At 40.6% G+C, this 15,977-nt stretch overlaps 1 long non-coding RNA gene across 3 annotated transcripts in view; it reads right to left on the minus strand.

The window, feature by feature from the left end:
- The window catches only part of LOC147199495 (uncharacterized), a 45,555-nt gene that overhangs the window by 18,350 nt on the left and 11,228 nt on the right, over positions 1 to 15,977 (minus strand). The window contains exon 1 of one of the 3 annotated variants that reach the window (XR_015102065.1): positions 4,526 to 4,601. The exons of the other annotated variants lie outside the window; for them this stretch is intronic. This is a non-coding gene — a long non-coding RNA (uncharacterized LOC147199495). Of the gene's footprint in view, positions 1 to 4,525; positions 4,602 to 15,977 lie in introns of those variants that run through there. 3 annotated transcript variants of the gene reach the window in all.

Raw genomic sequence — 15,977 nt, forward strand, 5'->3', positions numbered from 1 at the left:
GTGACGTGTATGACTTTGTTTTTTTTTTAACTCTTAAAATGGCTTTGAGAGAGCATAACCATTCATTGGAAAGTGAAAGTGAATAGTTCTAAACCGCTGCACTTATAGCATTTTCTGACTCGTCTATTTTTTTTTTAGCTAAATGCTAAGCTAACCTAAGATTGACACGGCTATTGTGTTTAACACCAGAATAATGGTCTTGGGCGATCAAGTCACTTTTCATAGTAGTCTGGCCGGAACTGCGCTAAAGCAGAGAGCATCCAACTTAGAACAGAAAAATAGCAGGCAAATTAATAAGTGACTAGAGTCTGTAGGAACTCGCTAAACAGGAAACAGAACAGGAAATTATATGAATTCCGTTTATGGTGAACGTCAGCCAGGAGAAATGGCTCATAAGGTTAAAATGACTTAATTAGATGTTAATATCGGGGTCATTCCAGAAGTGGAGGATAGTTTACATCCCAACCATCAAATTTGAAATAATCCACATACAAAATGCTGAAACATGCAATTTCTGAAAACATGTAGCTGTCCTGAGACCAAATCTAAAACAAAAAAATTTAAATAAAAAACCTAAGAGAAAATAATGCTTGAAAATGGTTTTAAAAATAGCACATAAGTCTGAAATACCCCCAAATGTCCCTCTTTTCTCTTGTCCCAGGCCCCGAATGACCAAATTGAATCAAAAATAAAACAGTTAAAATGAAATGTAAATGTCATTTTGGTATTATTTGTTTCATTGTTGTCTCTTGTCACTGTGGGAACATTTATTCAACTAAACAATTTATTTCAAATAACAATTATTATTCATGGTACAGGTGTCGCACAACATGCACGCAACCCTGTTCCCGAAACCTTTTCACCAGTATAGAGGAAGAAAGCTGTGAATCTCATGATAAGATGCAATTGACATCGTCAGTTTTTCAAAAGAATGAGTAGAGCAAAGGTTTGTCCTCTCTTCTATTTTTCACATTTTTACAAGATAGACTTGATTGAATGTCTCACTCCACCTCATGCAACCCTGTTGTGCGTATGATCAGAATAAGATTTTTTTTTTCCTTTACCTATTTACAGAAGTAAATTTGTCCTCTTGGTCAGCAGTAACAGCAAGCTAAACCGTTAAGCTCTACTATTAGTATTGATGAAAATGGAGCAAAAAATCAGAAGAGTGAAGGCTGATTTTTCAAGAATTTTGAAGCCCAAATGTCCTCCAATCGCAGGGCACACATAGACAAACAACCATCTGCACCCACACTTACACCTAGGGACAATTTAGAGTCTTGCATTAACCTGCCATGCATGTTCTTGGAATATGGGAGGAAACCGGAGCACCTGGAGAAAACCCACGCAGGCACGGGGAGAACATGCAAACTCCACACAGGAAGGCCGGAGGCGGAGTCAAACCCTGCACCCCTGCACTGTGAGGCCGATGCACAGACCAATCGACCCACCGGGCTGCCCAATTCTGGAATAAGACACGAGTATAAAATATTGACTAATGATTTTAGTAATCGTATATGTTTTCATAATAGAATCTCGAGTTTTGATTTTGACTTTTGTGGTCCATCAAAATGACATTATGGTTAGACCTCATCTTTTTTTTTATTCAATTTAGCTTTGCTTCTAAATAATGAATTACAGTTTGTTGCTACTGTATACACAATGTGATATTATTGCTGCTTAATAAAACCATTGCATAGGGTCCCTGGAATTAATCTGCAAAAGAAATTGCTCAGCAAAATTAGAAAGTTGTTTCTCAAATGAAGTCATCGATATCAATATTTCGAGCACTGCATTGTTGCACTTTTAACAGCAAGGTATGGTGGCACTTTTCCAGTGTCGGTATCCAGGCTAACCTTAATCTTCTATTTTTCAGCTTGTCACGAACAATGTACAGTAATTGCAAACTCAACTGTTCGTTGTGAGTTCGTTCCTACGTCTTTAAGAATTGATCTCCTTCCCGAGTCCACCGTAGGGTAATGTGTCCTCATATGTGTCGGTAAGCAGAAGGTATAGCACTCAAGACAAAAAAGAATTGAACCAGATTTAAGAGTACTGTCACTCGGTTTGAGCCAAACATCTCCATAAATCCTAATACATCGGCTTTCCCGGCGGAACAAAAGCGAAAGGGGGAGTGAATGCATTTCTTCTTATCTATCTGTCTTTCACTCTTTCCCCAGTGTGAGAGACAGAAGGGAATAAATGGCTCCTCTCTCCTGTGCTCTCTCCTCGGTGTGGGCTGACAGCGCAGCAGATGGTGGTTTAAGCAGTGAATTTATGAGCGCCACAATCTTAATGTTGCAGAAAGAAAAGAAAAGGACTCGCATCAAACGCCACTGACAAATGCACTTGCTAATATTAATGCACTCCTCATTCAACCAATATGCTGCCTAATTGCTTTTCTGTACACAGTAATATGGCACCTGCTGCTCAGTCCGGCTCTCGCATCAGGGGTTTGGAAGGATGAGGAGGAAGGGAGGAGGATGTGGAAGAAAAGATGAGAAAGTGTCTCACTCACACTTCTTCTTCCAGTCTTTCTTGCTTTTTTTGTTTTTTCGGTGATAGATCCAAGGCTGCGGATCATGCACCAGACCTGTCAGCTCTCCTAATTAAAATTTCATACTTATAGGCTCAGAAAGAAAAAAAATGAAAGTAAACAATCAATTATGAGTTTTGGGGAGAAGCCATCACGCGCGTGCGCACGCACACACACACACACGGTTTGACACATTAAAGGACCCACAATCCTACTTTAAGTACAATCATACCTTGAAAATCCGCGGACTTTATAAGAGCTTAACAAGGCCATCTTGCCTGCAGATGAAGCCTGAATCCAAAAAGACGAAGTGAAGCAGCACGCCTGTTCCGTCATGGACTCTTGTGGGTATGCCAGGTGCAAAGAAAAGCACTATGGCTGTCAAGAAGTATGTCACCTTCCCAGTATCTACTGATTAAAGTGGTTTTTTTTGTTTTTGTTTTTTTTCCCCACAGGAACTGAAATGAGTAGAAAAGATGCATTTGCAAGTTGTCTTAAATCCCTCATTAACTCTCCAGGAAAAACAGTCATGTCATGGTTGAATAATTCCATCAAAAACATAAAGATCAAATCATATTATCATCCTGATCACCAGACGGTTCCTTTTGTCAAACCTTTTGTCTTTTTGGTGGTGAAAATAAGGTGGGTTATTGTTCATGCTTCTCCCTGCTGAAATCTGACGTTTTAAGATGAAACAGACGAACATCATTATTTTAGTGCTTTGCATCACGTTTGGGGTACATCAGGGGCCCATGCTAGCCCCCTATAGTCCCTCCTTTATCTGCCCTCCAGCTGCTGTTAAATGCACTAAATTGTAAAATAATGAGTTTGTAAATTACACACAATTACGGATGCAAATTGAATAAATCCTCCAAACTATGGACTGTCCTTTCGCATCGTATCATGTTAATTGTTCCATGTTTGATGCAGATTGTCAGGTATTTGTTTTGAACATTTATTTTTTGCTCTTTGAAGCAAGTGCTATTTCATTAAATCACACAGAAAGTTCACATTTTTGAGAACATGCCTTGCTGCATAGCTGGGTATTTATGTAATTTCAGTTTGCATGGCATGATTATTTTGACTAGAAAGCACACCAACACAAAAGGAATTGAAATAAAAAATGAAAAGATCACATCATAGACTTATTGTACCTCACTTGCCCAACCCGCCCAGCGAAAGTACTTGAATTGGTAGAAAGTTTGCTCAACTCCAAAACAATTTCATTTGCGCCTAAAATTCTGTCTGGTCAAAATCCTGAGTGGCCCGTAACTCCGGGAAAACAGGAGCCACAGTGCCCAGTGACAAAAATTGTTTACTGTTTATCTGCATGACAACATCCATTCATCCATTCCCCCCATGTTCAGTGTCACATGACTTTAGGTTGAAAGGCGAATTGCAACCAGAGCTTGTCGCCGGTCAGAGAAGGGCGCATATTGATACGGGCAACCGTTCACACGCATCACTGACTGAGAATTGAACCCACACTACCTGCGCTGCGTTGCCAAGACACATAATAATGAATTTAGACAAAAGACGGTAGGAAATACATTTTATACAATATTTTACAAATGTATCTAAAGTTTTTCAATGCAGGTCAGGGGTTTCTTAGAATGTTTAGGCCTGCAGTGAAGGCCTTGAAGGCCCCTGACGGCACATGACTACACCACGGATGCAGCGTTTGTGTACAAACACAAACACACACACACACACACACACACACACACACACATACATATAAATAAATATATATATATATATATATGATTACATTTAGTATGTTGTTACTGACACATTTATAGAAGTGATATACTGTATGATGTTTTTGGGTTAATTATAATCACTAAGAATAAACATTATCATCCAGTACGACACAATGAATCAATTATTCATCTCCAAAACAGCAAGGTGTAATAATGAAGCAGCAGACACCGGCAACACCAGACAAACAGTCAAACAGGATTCGCTTTGAGGATCTGATATACACACCTACTTTTGTAGCACTCCTCTCCCTTGTGTGTCTGCGTACGTGGGTAGATGTTTTTGCATGCATTTACGGCGTTGCTATTGCCTATTGTGTGTGTGTGTGTGTGTGTGTGTCAGGTTGTTTGTGTGTGCAAGACCGAGCTAACTCTTTTATGCGTGAAATGGAGAACACTCTGCACCTGAAGGCACATGTCAACATGCCAGAACAGCCATCAGCTCAGGACTTTAGTCATATCCAGCTGTTTACACACACAATCATAGGCAGACAAACACCGACTCATTCCTGGCTGCGTTTGAGCATGAATACAAGAATAAAGAACGGATATAATTAAAGTGATAAAATTATTCTCTCTTTATGGCACAATTCCACCCTCATTATAACTCGTGCAATCAACACCGATTTTCCCCATGTGAAAAATATGTGGCATTACTTTAAAGGATAAAAGTGTCACTCACATCCTACATTTGCTTCCAATAAAGCTTGTGATTGTAGCTACCAAACTAACACGAATGAAATTACTGTTATTGAAACACTGTGTGATCATGGAAATGATTTCTCTGAAGAGCTTGGTAATTATTAGGGAACTGAGAGTGGCACCCAGAGAGTGCAGACCTCCACTAAGGTGCATGTTTGAAATGTGGTATTACTTTATGTGAAACAGATCTGCTCCGAAAGGGTGTACGGGCCACACATTTTCACCATTTTGTGTTAAAAGTAGATAAATATATTTTTTTTGCACACTCTAAAATAAACATGATGTCATGGGACCATGTCATTTTAATTTAATTACTACATAACAAGAATTGACTAGTGACACATTTACAAGGCATAGTAAGACCAGAAAACAGCTGCAGTCATCATCATGCTCAGCAATGGAAATATACTGCTCACAAAACTTGACTGCCACAGTAAACTAATTAATCACAGGTCAAGTTATGTCAGAATGTGAGAAAAAAATGGATGAAAAATAGATTTTGGAGGTTGTTTGTGCTGCTTAAAAGATATGCATACCTACATATGTCAAATTTTGGACCTGTGTCATGGATCATCTGTTCATCATTTGTTTTTTTTTTTTGTTTTAGTTTTTTTTTTAGGAAATCACTCTATCACTCCACTCTATCCCTCTGTGCCAACTGAGAATTTTGCTCCAAAACGTTGGCTTGAATTTTTAATGAAACACTTGTGTTGCTGCACCTGGACACATTGGCTAGGCTGGTCCATCAGGTAAGGGTTCCCCGGAGGGTCATTAAAAATAGGGAAACAGCACATATCGGACCTGCCAGGCTGTTCTGAGAGGCCTCCAGAATCACCTGCAGTAAAGACATGGGCATCTCTGTGCTGTTAAACTGTGTTTGTTTATGTTTGTGCGTCCAGTCTATTCATCACTTTTGCTGATGTCTTTTTCTTTATGCTCCCAAATTACCAACCGGTGGCTCAATTACTGAAAACTACTGAGGCAAGGGGGAAAAGACCAATTCAATTGGTTCTACACATATCATATCCTTGCATTCTTTTGTACTAATTGGTAGAGTTATGAGAACAAGAAATAGGACTGCTGTTTCTCCTTGTGAGCGTCACGGTGGTGAAATTACTGCAAGCGTCTACCTCTCAACTTTGAGTGAAAACATATCCTGAAGTCAGCAACAAAGAGAGAGAGCGACATACAATACAACACATGCTGATTTATATAGCTCTTTCACAACAGCTGCAGCTGTAACAATGCGCTTAACAAAACAGTTAACAAAACGGTTAACATAAAGTAAAATAATAAACACAACACAGTCATAAAAACATAAAACACAGACAGTCGTGCAATCCTAACCACTTTTCCCTCACATAATTTGCTGTTTAAAGCAGGTTGAGATGGAAGAGGAGAGAATCAAAGCGTCCTTTCACCAGTGGATCAGAGATGTCATGCTCAAAATGTGCACACGTTGGCTACAAGCTAAGTTTCAAAGTCAACAAGAAGCTGTAGCATCCATTGACGAAAAAAAGAGATTGGTTCACTTCTCCTGTCCCATGGAAATCCATTTCAATTCCAAGCGGCGACTCTCGGTTGCAAATACGCATCGGCGCGCTGCGCCAACGCTCCTCTCTCCTCATCCTCAACTTCAGCAGCCATCCATCCATCCGCACCAACGCAGACTGTTCAACAGCGCCGACATCTCCACTGAACAAAATGGGGCTGTGAAAAATGCTGCCCATTACAGGCGCAAAAAACACAAGCGCCCCAGGTCTGTCCAGCACCGACAGTCAAATGGCGCCGACATTCCTCCCAATCCAAATCTGTGTGGTACAGGCGTGCTGCCGAGAAGGCGCAACCACCAAGCACAGATTATTCTCCTTTGACGAATGTCGTGGAACGCTGAAAACAGTCCACATCAGGTCTACACGATGAAACAAAAAACACCATGTGACAAAACAAAAAAATAAAAAATAAAAAGCAAGGCTCTTGAAAAGCACTTGCCGAGGGCTGCCTACTCAGGCGCCCTCTTGGGGGATGCTGTATCCTACTACTAGATAGGAGGATTAAAATTTTGTATCCAACTATCACATACTTTCCCATCCATATTTCATTTATTTGTTTGTTTGTTTATTTGGTGTCACCAAAAATGATTGAAATAATTTTTTTGGGTTGATGGAAACATCAACCCACACAGAAGGGCCAAAGCCTGGACTCAAAACCCCATCCTCAAAGCTCTCAGGTAGGTGTGCTAACCACTCAGTCACCGATGCATGGCATACACATTCATGGCAACACATATGCCACTGCATGATGCTGCGATCGTGAAACAGCAAAATACTAGACGTCAATGGCAGTGACTTGCTTTCACTGCAACTCACGACAGGGTACAGCCAGGAGTGTAGCATAGGTTTCCAGCACTATGTGAATCAAATATTTGCACGCGCTAACCGGTGGACCTCTCGCGCTCCATCGGTCCATATTGGGAAGTTTTAAACAAGACTCATACTCTGTGCTCCATATATATTTAGGGAGATTTTGTATCCTACTGTCCCGTACTTTCCCATCCATATTTAATTTATTTGTTTGTTAGTTTATTTGGTGTCACCAAATAAACTAACAAACAAATTAAAAAAAAAATTTTTTTTTGCTTGATGGAAATTTGAATGCCAAAAAGTATCTCCCCATGTTGCAAGAACAGGGCTCCAGACTGCCCCTAAATGGTTGCATTTTGCTCCTAAAATTTGAACCCTCAAGTAAATTATTAATCGACTCACAAAAGTGTGGCGGTAAATAAACTGATTTTTATTTTTTATTTTTGCTGACAAACTTCTGTTCCAAATTCTGGATCAAAAGAAACAGGGTTATGTGAAGATGCATGAGTTGGGTTTGCCTCATGTCACAAGCTTTGACTCGTTGGCGGCTAAATTCATACCAGCGGCAGTGGGATCACGGAATGAAACAACAAAGGCAGCATTTCAAAGTGACACTTCCTCAGCAGAACTCATTCACTCCCAAAGACGTTTTTAAACGTCTTTTCAGACTTGGTCCAGAATTGGCTGGTACTGAATGAGTTAATACATGTTCAATGGCACATGGACAACAACTGTGTGCAAATGCAAAGGGAGAGCACAAGGAGAGCATAGAAACTCCACACAGAAGGGCCAAAGCCTGGACTCGAAACCCCATCCTCAAAACTCTCAGGTAGGTGTGCGAACCACTCAGTCACCGACACATACAGTACTGCAATTCTCTTCTGTTTGTTCAACACTACCTTTACCCTACCAGCCATTACAAGATAATCAGCTGTTAACTTCCACCCCTGCCACTAATAATCAGGCTGATAGGCTTAAGGCAGAAGCACAAGAGTAAAATACAAGAGACATCCAATTATGGAGCAGCTGTGGCTCAGGAGGCCAAATGGGTCGTCCAGTAACCAAGGGGTACGCAGTTCAAATCCCACTCTGTCCGAGTCAGTTTGGTTAAAACATAGTTTACTCCCACCAGGGTGTGAATGTTCGAGTACTTGAATGTCTATTGTCGGCGCTTGGAGTGTGTGACATTACAGTACCATATAAATCGGATGCATTAATATTAAAAAAAAAAAAAAGAAAAAAAAGAATCTGTTGTGGCCTGTAAAAATATAATTACACAGTTAATTTACTATCATGCACTGCGATGCAAAATACAGTACCATTTTGTTAAAATCTGAAGTAATGAAGAGTAGTTGAGGTGTAAAATTATTTTCCAATACAATACCAACCGCTGTCTTCCGAAGGTAGTATAGTGTAATTCAAAATACAATACAATACTTTTAAAATACATCGGTGCATTGTGAATGGAGTAAAATACTGGTGTCCCTCATGCCAATGATGAACTGTTATTTTAAAGAGAACTTCTTTACAGTGTTGTTTAGCATCGTTTGGTCCCTTGAAAGGCAGTATAGAAATGTAATCTATTATTAATATTATCATCATCTTTTTTGAGTTTTTTAAAAATTTGTATTTTTTTTTTTTTATTATGACAGCAAATTGTCCAATATACTCTGGCAAAAAAAAAAAAGTTACCCTTATCCAAGTAAATATCGGTAGAGGTACGTTTATTATGAGAAGTTTAAAACATTTTTGTACATGCTTCTTTGGTGTTGAAGATTGCTTTCTTGTACTGCACAGAACCTCTGCACTAGGTCGACAAGTTCTAGTTCAGTTAATTTAAAAAAAATGTAAATGTTGGCATTACTGTGTAGTTGTTGCTGCTTTGTTGGTTTATGCTGCAGAGTGTAAAATAATCATTAGGGTCCCTATTTTTGTGCCCAGCACAAGTCTAGCAAAAAGTGCAGCCTAATTGCACGTGTGGGTGAAGTTTTCTTTCCATTGGTATTTTCCTAGAGTTTAAATGGGTAGAATGAGTGTAAGGGGGCGTCTGTGTCTGCGTCGTTATACGCCATTACGGAATGGAACGTAGCTGCTATTGCATGCTGATCTATTAAGATCCAGGTGGTCGAAGTGCACGCATGATCGACATTGCAGAAGCAGAAATAGACTCACTGGTGTCTGTGCATGACATTGGTGTGTGCAAAGTGCAGTTGTACAGGTGAATATCAGAGCTGGGCACGTAATGAATTTTGATGGTCCGTTATTCGTCATTCGTACACCCATCAGGATTTCAAGCCGAACTAAACTGTATTTGGCAATCCTTTATCATTATTTTAACTAAGCTATCATCATTGCTAAATTACAGCCGCTATTTTAAAACCGTAAACTTCAACAATCACCGCTATTTTTGGACCATCAGTAAATTTCAGTCAATCTGTCACGACGTCGTTATTATTGTCATGTACTGGTGACACACTTTATTAAGTGATGTGTCCAGCTCAAATTAAGTATTAAAAGTGAAATGTGCTAATGTTTCGCAGTTTCGGAGGAGTTTTTCTTCTTCTTCTTCTTTGTCCTATTTTGCCCACAGTTTATTGGTGGATTGCAGCCATAGTCTTTATTATCCCAGATCAGAAGAGGCATTAAAGAGTGTCTATATGGCATATGAACAACACTTCACCGCAATAGAAGGGTTCAAATAAGAAAGTCCAAAATATTAATGCTTGTCCGCTAGCGGAGCACTGAATCTGTCTGTCAGTGCCTTGATAAATCCTGCCATAAAAAAGACAAAATCGGACTGCGACAGCCAGTTAGGATTGTGGGGGGAAAAAAATCATTGGCACCGCCCTACCCACTCTCGAGGACTTGAACACTGCAAGAACCAAGACAAGGGCACAGGAAATCCAACTAGACCCCCCCAAACCCTGCCCACCACCTCTTCCAGCTATTCGATTCAGGCAAGCACTACCAAAGGATGTGCATCAAAACCAGCCGACATTCAAACAGCTTCTTCTCTCTCGCCATTAACTCCCTAAACAGTAACTCAAATCCATAGTGGCTCTTTGCATTTTTGCGCACCCCTGTGGAACAGTTTTACCCCAATGAGCATTGTAGCTCCAGCTCTCTAAAGCACTCAAAGACACACACACACGCTAAGATAATTGCACACCTAAAGTTGTACTACAATGACTGCGACTGGTCACTTAAAAAAATGGTGCAACGATTATCTGCACCAACTGCACAACCGTCATAGTATTGTATTGCACCACTGATCACGTTATCTCTGCACATTGTCACACAGCTGTCAGTGGATGGTACTACTGCACAATGGTACCCTTACATTTCGGAAAGTCTTTCGATACTTATGTCATGTCCTTGTTTGTCGTCGTTGCTTGTTATTGCAATACTAGTGTAGACAAATTCCTTGTGTTTTCTACATACTTGGCCAACAAACATGATTCTGATTTTGATTATGTCGAAACAAGCTACCATGGACTTTACTGCATGGTGCATGTGTGATCTTACGGATATTATGTGATACTGCACTAAATGTAGCTCAAATTTGCAGACAATGGCTCCACACTTGCCCTTCTATCTGGAATAGCCCGATCCCCGAGGGGAGTAGTGCTTAAGATGGTCAAACACACACACACACACACACACACACACAGATGCATGGTAAGTGGTCCCACAGCCTAATGGAGTTTAATTACTCCCAGCGCATCCATCAGGGGCTCCAGTAGGGGAGTGGAGTATTTTATCACCACTTTTAAGGGTTATTAGTACAAATACACTGTCACCCTGCATTACCACTGCAGAGCTTTAGGGTGCCATGCCCTCACCACATTCATTACAATCTCTATCAATATCTATCAGAACTGTACGGTCCCTCCTTTTACCTCTTCACTCAGTTTCCTCTTCTTGCACTCTCTCCGCCATTAGAAGAACTCATATCAGCTACTCTTCCTTGTTCCTTTCCTTCTCATTCCTCTGACACACACACACACACACGCACACACACACACACACACACACACACACACACACTCCCCTAAAAGTTCTGTTCCATTTGTTTTTCGTCACCCTGACTTGAAACTTAGAAGTTTGCGAAGGACAAAGCTAGAAAGTGGATCTCCAAGGCCCCTGGTCACTCCGGTAAAAAGAAAAAAAGGCCATGTAAACCAAGTCTTAAACACCAAATACTGAATCTAATCTAGTCCATCCATGCATCCATTTTCCGATCCGCTTTATCCTCACAAGGGACGCGCGGGGCGTGCTGGAGCTGATCCCAGCTGTCTTCGGGCAGTAGGCGGGGACACCCTGAACCGGTTGCCAGCCAATTGCGGGGCACACAGAAACGAACAAGCATCTGCACTCACACTCACACCTACAGACAATTTTGAGTTTTCAATCAGCCTGCCATGCATGGTTTTGGAATGTGGGGGGCAGGAGAACCAGGAGAAAACCCACTCAGGCACGGGAGAACATGCAAACTCCACACAGGAAGGCCAGAACCGGACTCGAACCCTGCACCTCTGCACTGTGAGGTGGATGTGGTAACCACTGGTCCATGTATGTCTATGTATTGACTCATGTAAATTGGTGGCTTGGGAATGAAGAACGCATCCCAAACTCCAGAACAGGTTGGTTTCAACAGGGCGGTTAAAAAAGAATGATGAGTGTGCATTATTCATTTTGGGGGTCTACTTTGACCCAAGCATGATATACTTTTTAATGAGACACATGAAGACTTTATACATTGTGCGGAGAAAAATACAGAATAGTGTAAGTCTCCTTAAACACCTTAACATACAGGATTGAAACAAATGTTCAAAGGTATTTTGCATGTTCAATTTAAATAGCTACAAACGTGTAATATGAATGGACTCGTATTCACCTATAGCAAAATACAGTCACATAAGATATTTGACAGAGATACAGTATGAATTATTAAATTGGTGGCCATTGTGACAGGTAGGACTTTTCACTATGTTAACAGCTAATGACTATAAACAATTGATGGAGCATCTATCCATCAATAAAAAATAAATAACGAGTATGAAAAGCCGAAATGGTGCATGGAAAGAATGAAAATAGAACACTTTGCTTGATGCCAAGCATATTAGAGTACAGTACATAAAGGTTAATGTATTGACAGGCATCTTTGTGCCCTCTCTATTGGTTTAATTGTCTACAGAGCAGATTTCTTTATATAAAGTTAGAGTTCCATCATAACAATGTGTGTGTGTGTGTGTGTGTGTGTGTGTGTGTGTGTGCGCGTGTGTGTGTGTGTGTGTGTGTGTGTGTGTGTGTGTGTGTGTGTGTGTGTGTGTGTGTGTGTGAAACGCTCTTCAGAGCCATTATTGGATCGAAATAAAATAAAAATAACAGCCATTTAATAGCTTACAAGGGAGCATCTCTGTCACATTTAGGGAGCTTGTCATGGTGGTGTACAGGTATAAGGTTGACGCAAGCACAAGGAAGTAACAGTTAAGAGCAACCTTGAATAAATACGAATTACAAAAAACAGCAAACAAGGTACCGGGTAGCACAGAAAAAACAATCTTCAAACAGCAAAGTCCCAAAAATTGGGAATGACAGGATTTGTGACAATGACAATGTGACAGAAAGTAACTTAATGACAAACAGTGAACTAACTACATACAGACTAATGTGACAATGAAACCAAACTTGAGACAGCCTATTGATGACACAATGAGAGCAGGGCTGATAAGACCAGGCGGAGACAACGACTTCATGAGCAATCAGTACAGACATCGGAAAACTAAAACTAAATCACATCATACAAACTGAAATGATCTGAGCAAATGTTATAGTATGTGAACTGAAAATCCAAAAGATGAAACACTGAACAAAAATAGACTAAAAACAGGGTGAGCGGAAGAAAGCCTGGAGGCAGATACTAGGAAGGGAGTACAGTCTTGAACAGAATGTCCTGGACTTTAACCAGAATGACAGGAAGAGGCCAATAGGGGCCAGTTTGCAAAGTCAAACAAATTGTGTTCGGCTCGGCCTGCCAGCAGGCCACTTCACCACCAAGCACATCGTGCTCATTGAGGTAGTTCAGGTGAATGGCCATGGTGAGAGTTGCATGAGCCAGGCATGAGCTTTGGTGGACCGGCTACAACAAAGGCATGCCTTCTTCCTTTGAGCTGGAGCTGGGGCTCGAGGCCATCACGGAAACGGGCGGGCTTAGGATGCCGTGGAACAAGAACCAAGGTCCGACGGCCACGAACAGCAAACCATTACGACGGATGCCGAGTGAGATGAAGATACAGGCATGGAACGATGTCAGGAAGAGACTGCCATGGAAAAAGCAATCAAAGATGCTCGACAGAACAACAAAGACCTTTACTTGAGCAGAATTCGGTATGAGGTTATGTAATCAAGGCCATAATCTGTCAAATGCACAGAGTGAGGTAATGTAGATAAAGCGATACATCCACCTCGTCATTTAGGGGCTTTAAATGCCACAAGAGTCACTCGCGTTTAGCGAGCTTGTGAGCTAACAGGATCCTGGAGGCCCAGGAGACTCCTTGGAGCTGGTGCTATGGTTGGGAGGTGGACTCATCAGTTGGGTCACCTCCTTGCTTGGTGCTGTATAAGTGTACTGTGTAGGTCCAAGTAACTGAAATACTTATACTTAAATAGTATAGGAAAGTCACCCATTAATTACACATGGAAGCACGTCTTTTAACCTCACACTACATGACATACATTTGAGCAGATACTTCCTGTTAGTCACAGTATACCAAAACCAATCAAATTTCTTATTCCATTAAAACAGTTGACTTTGTTGCTATATTTACCAAGTAAAGATTTATTTTCTCCAAAGAAGTGCCCAAACTGGCACCTTGCAGTTCAAGAGTGTTGCTGTCATGTATATCGAGTGTGAGGTTTTTCTCCCTCACTCTGTCTCCTCTGTTGTTTGACGGAGAGCTTTAGCGGCTGTGCCATCACCTTAGTCCGTGTGCTCTCAGATGAAATACGTCCCTGGTTTCAGTAGAGCTGCAGTGACCATGATGATGGCTTCGAGATAGCAACGGGTAACAGCATTCTTACTGGGCCACGTTTCATTCAGTATTTTATACTTGTTCCATTGTACGACACCAGAAACAGAAAATATTAGAATGAGAAAAACCTCATTCGAAATTCAACTCTATTAAAATACTTTGGATGAGCACTAAAAACAGAGCTCCAACTTTTCATGCAGTTTTAACCTTGTGTTATGCCCTTTGGGCTCTTTTACCTGGCTCCTTCATCTTGATTTACTTAGCAATGAAAGTAATTTAGATATCAACACCCATGATATCACATATTAGTGTTGTGACGTTTAAAAAGGAGTCATTTGTTTGAACGTGTCTTTTGGGGTGCATGATGAGAATCGATTTGCAGCTGTTAGCCCCCCCCCCCCCCCCACCCCCCTGCAATGTGGTATGGTATCTGCTAACATTCAAGCATCCTGGTTAAATATAAAATTGTAGAAAATAACACTCCTCCAAATTTTGTGGGTTGAATATATAAATGTGTGTTGTAATAACTTGACTCATACTGCAACAGATGAAATAGCCCAAGAAAAATCCCAGAAAAGTCAGGTAACATATTTATGTGGATGCATCATAGCTATATTTAAAGTATGCATTTTAGTACATTTCCAGGTTTAAAAAAAATTGTAACACACATACATGCCCATTGATATCACAGAACAGAGATTTTTTTTAAAAATCAGAATAGCAAAACTATTTCTGTTTTCCAATTCAGCCAATTAGTCACTTTATTGTCAAAATATTTGTCAATGTGAAAAGGAGTTTTAACATTCCAAATAGGAGGTAGGAAAACAGAAGATATGGCTACGTTATTACCTAAAACATGCTTTTCTCCCAATTGTTCAGTCCGTAAAGTTTTAAAAAGGACTTAAATTTGCCAGAGATTAAAAAGCAGCTCTGCACGCCTAAAAGGTATGTATGTGGTGGGTTACCCAAAGGTCCAATCTGCTTTCTTTTAACACTACAACGAAACATGGAGTGAACTGTATTTGGCTCAGAGTTTTGACACTGCTCTGTTGCAGCTGTTGGTCACGGGTTTGATGGATGACGAAGGTTATTTAAAGGTAAACATAAAGCATGAATTGGCTAACTGGCAACGTTATGATGCTCACACCGTTTACGTCCATGAACCACACCTGGAAAAATTGCCCTTGAGTGCATCACCGTTATAAACCAAGGCTACAGATTATGCAGGTGGCGCTCCTACCCTGCCTGAAAAATCTGCGTTGTAATTTAAATTTGTGGTTTATATATAGCGGCAAATTCCATTTTAAAGAGATTACAAAGTGAAACACTAAAATCCTGCTGCCAAACCCGCTTCAAAGCCCTGCAGGTAATGAGATTTTTTTTATTGTAACTTTGTGTATATGGTCTTCATTATATGCGTGCGTCAGCATTTAAATGAGATCACGTACACAAAAAGACATACAGATCATTAAAAGACAACCTACTACATCATATGAGCACCATATGTTGCATATGTTAGCCCATCTCCAATCAACGCACGCACCCTTTAGAAAAACACATCTTCTGTCTTTCTTTTTCACAC

Source organism: Hippocampus guttulatus, chromosome 10 (genome assembly GCF_054856545.1).
Source record: "Hippocampus guttulatus isolate MCC_2025c chromosome 10, RoL_Hgut_1.0, whole genome shotgun sequence".
In the NCBI taxonomy this organism is placed as follows: domain Eukaryota; kingdom Metazoa; phylum Chordata; class Actinopteri; order Syngnathiformes; family Syngnathidae; genus Hippocampus; species Hippocampus guttulatus.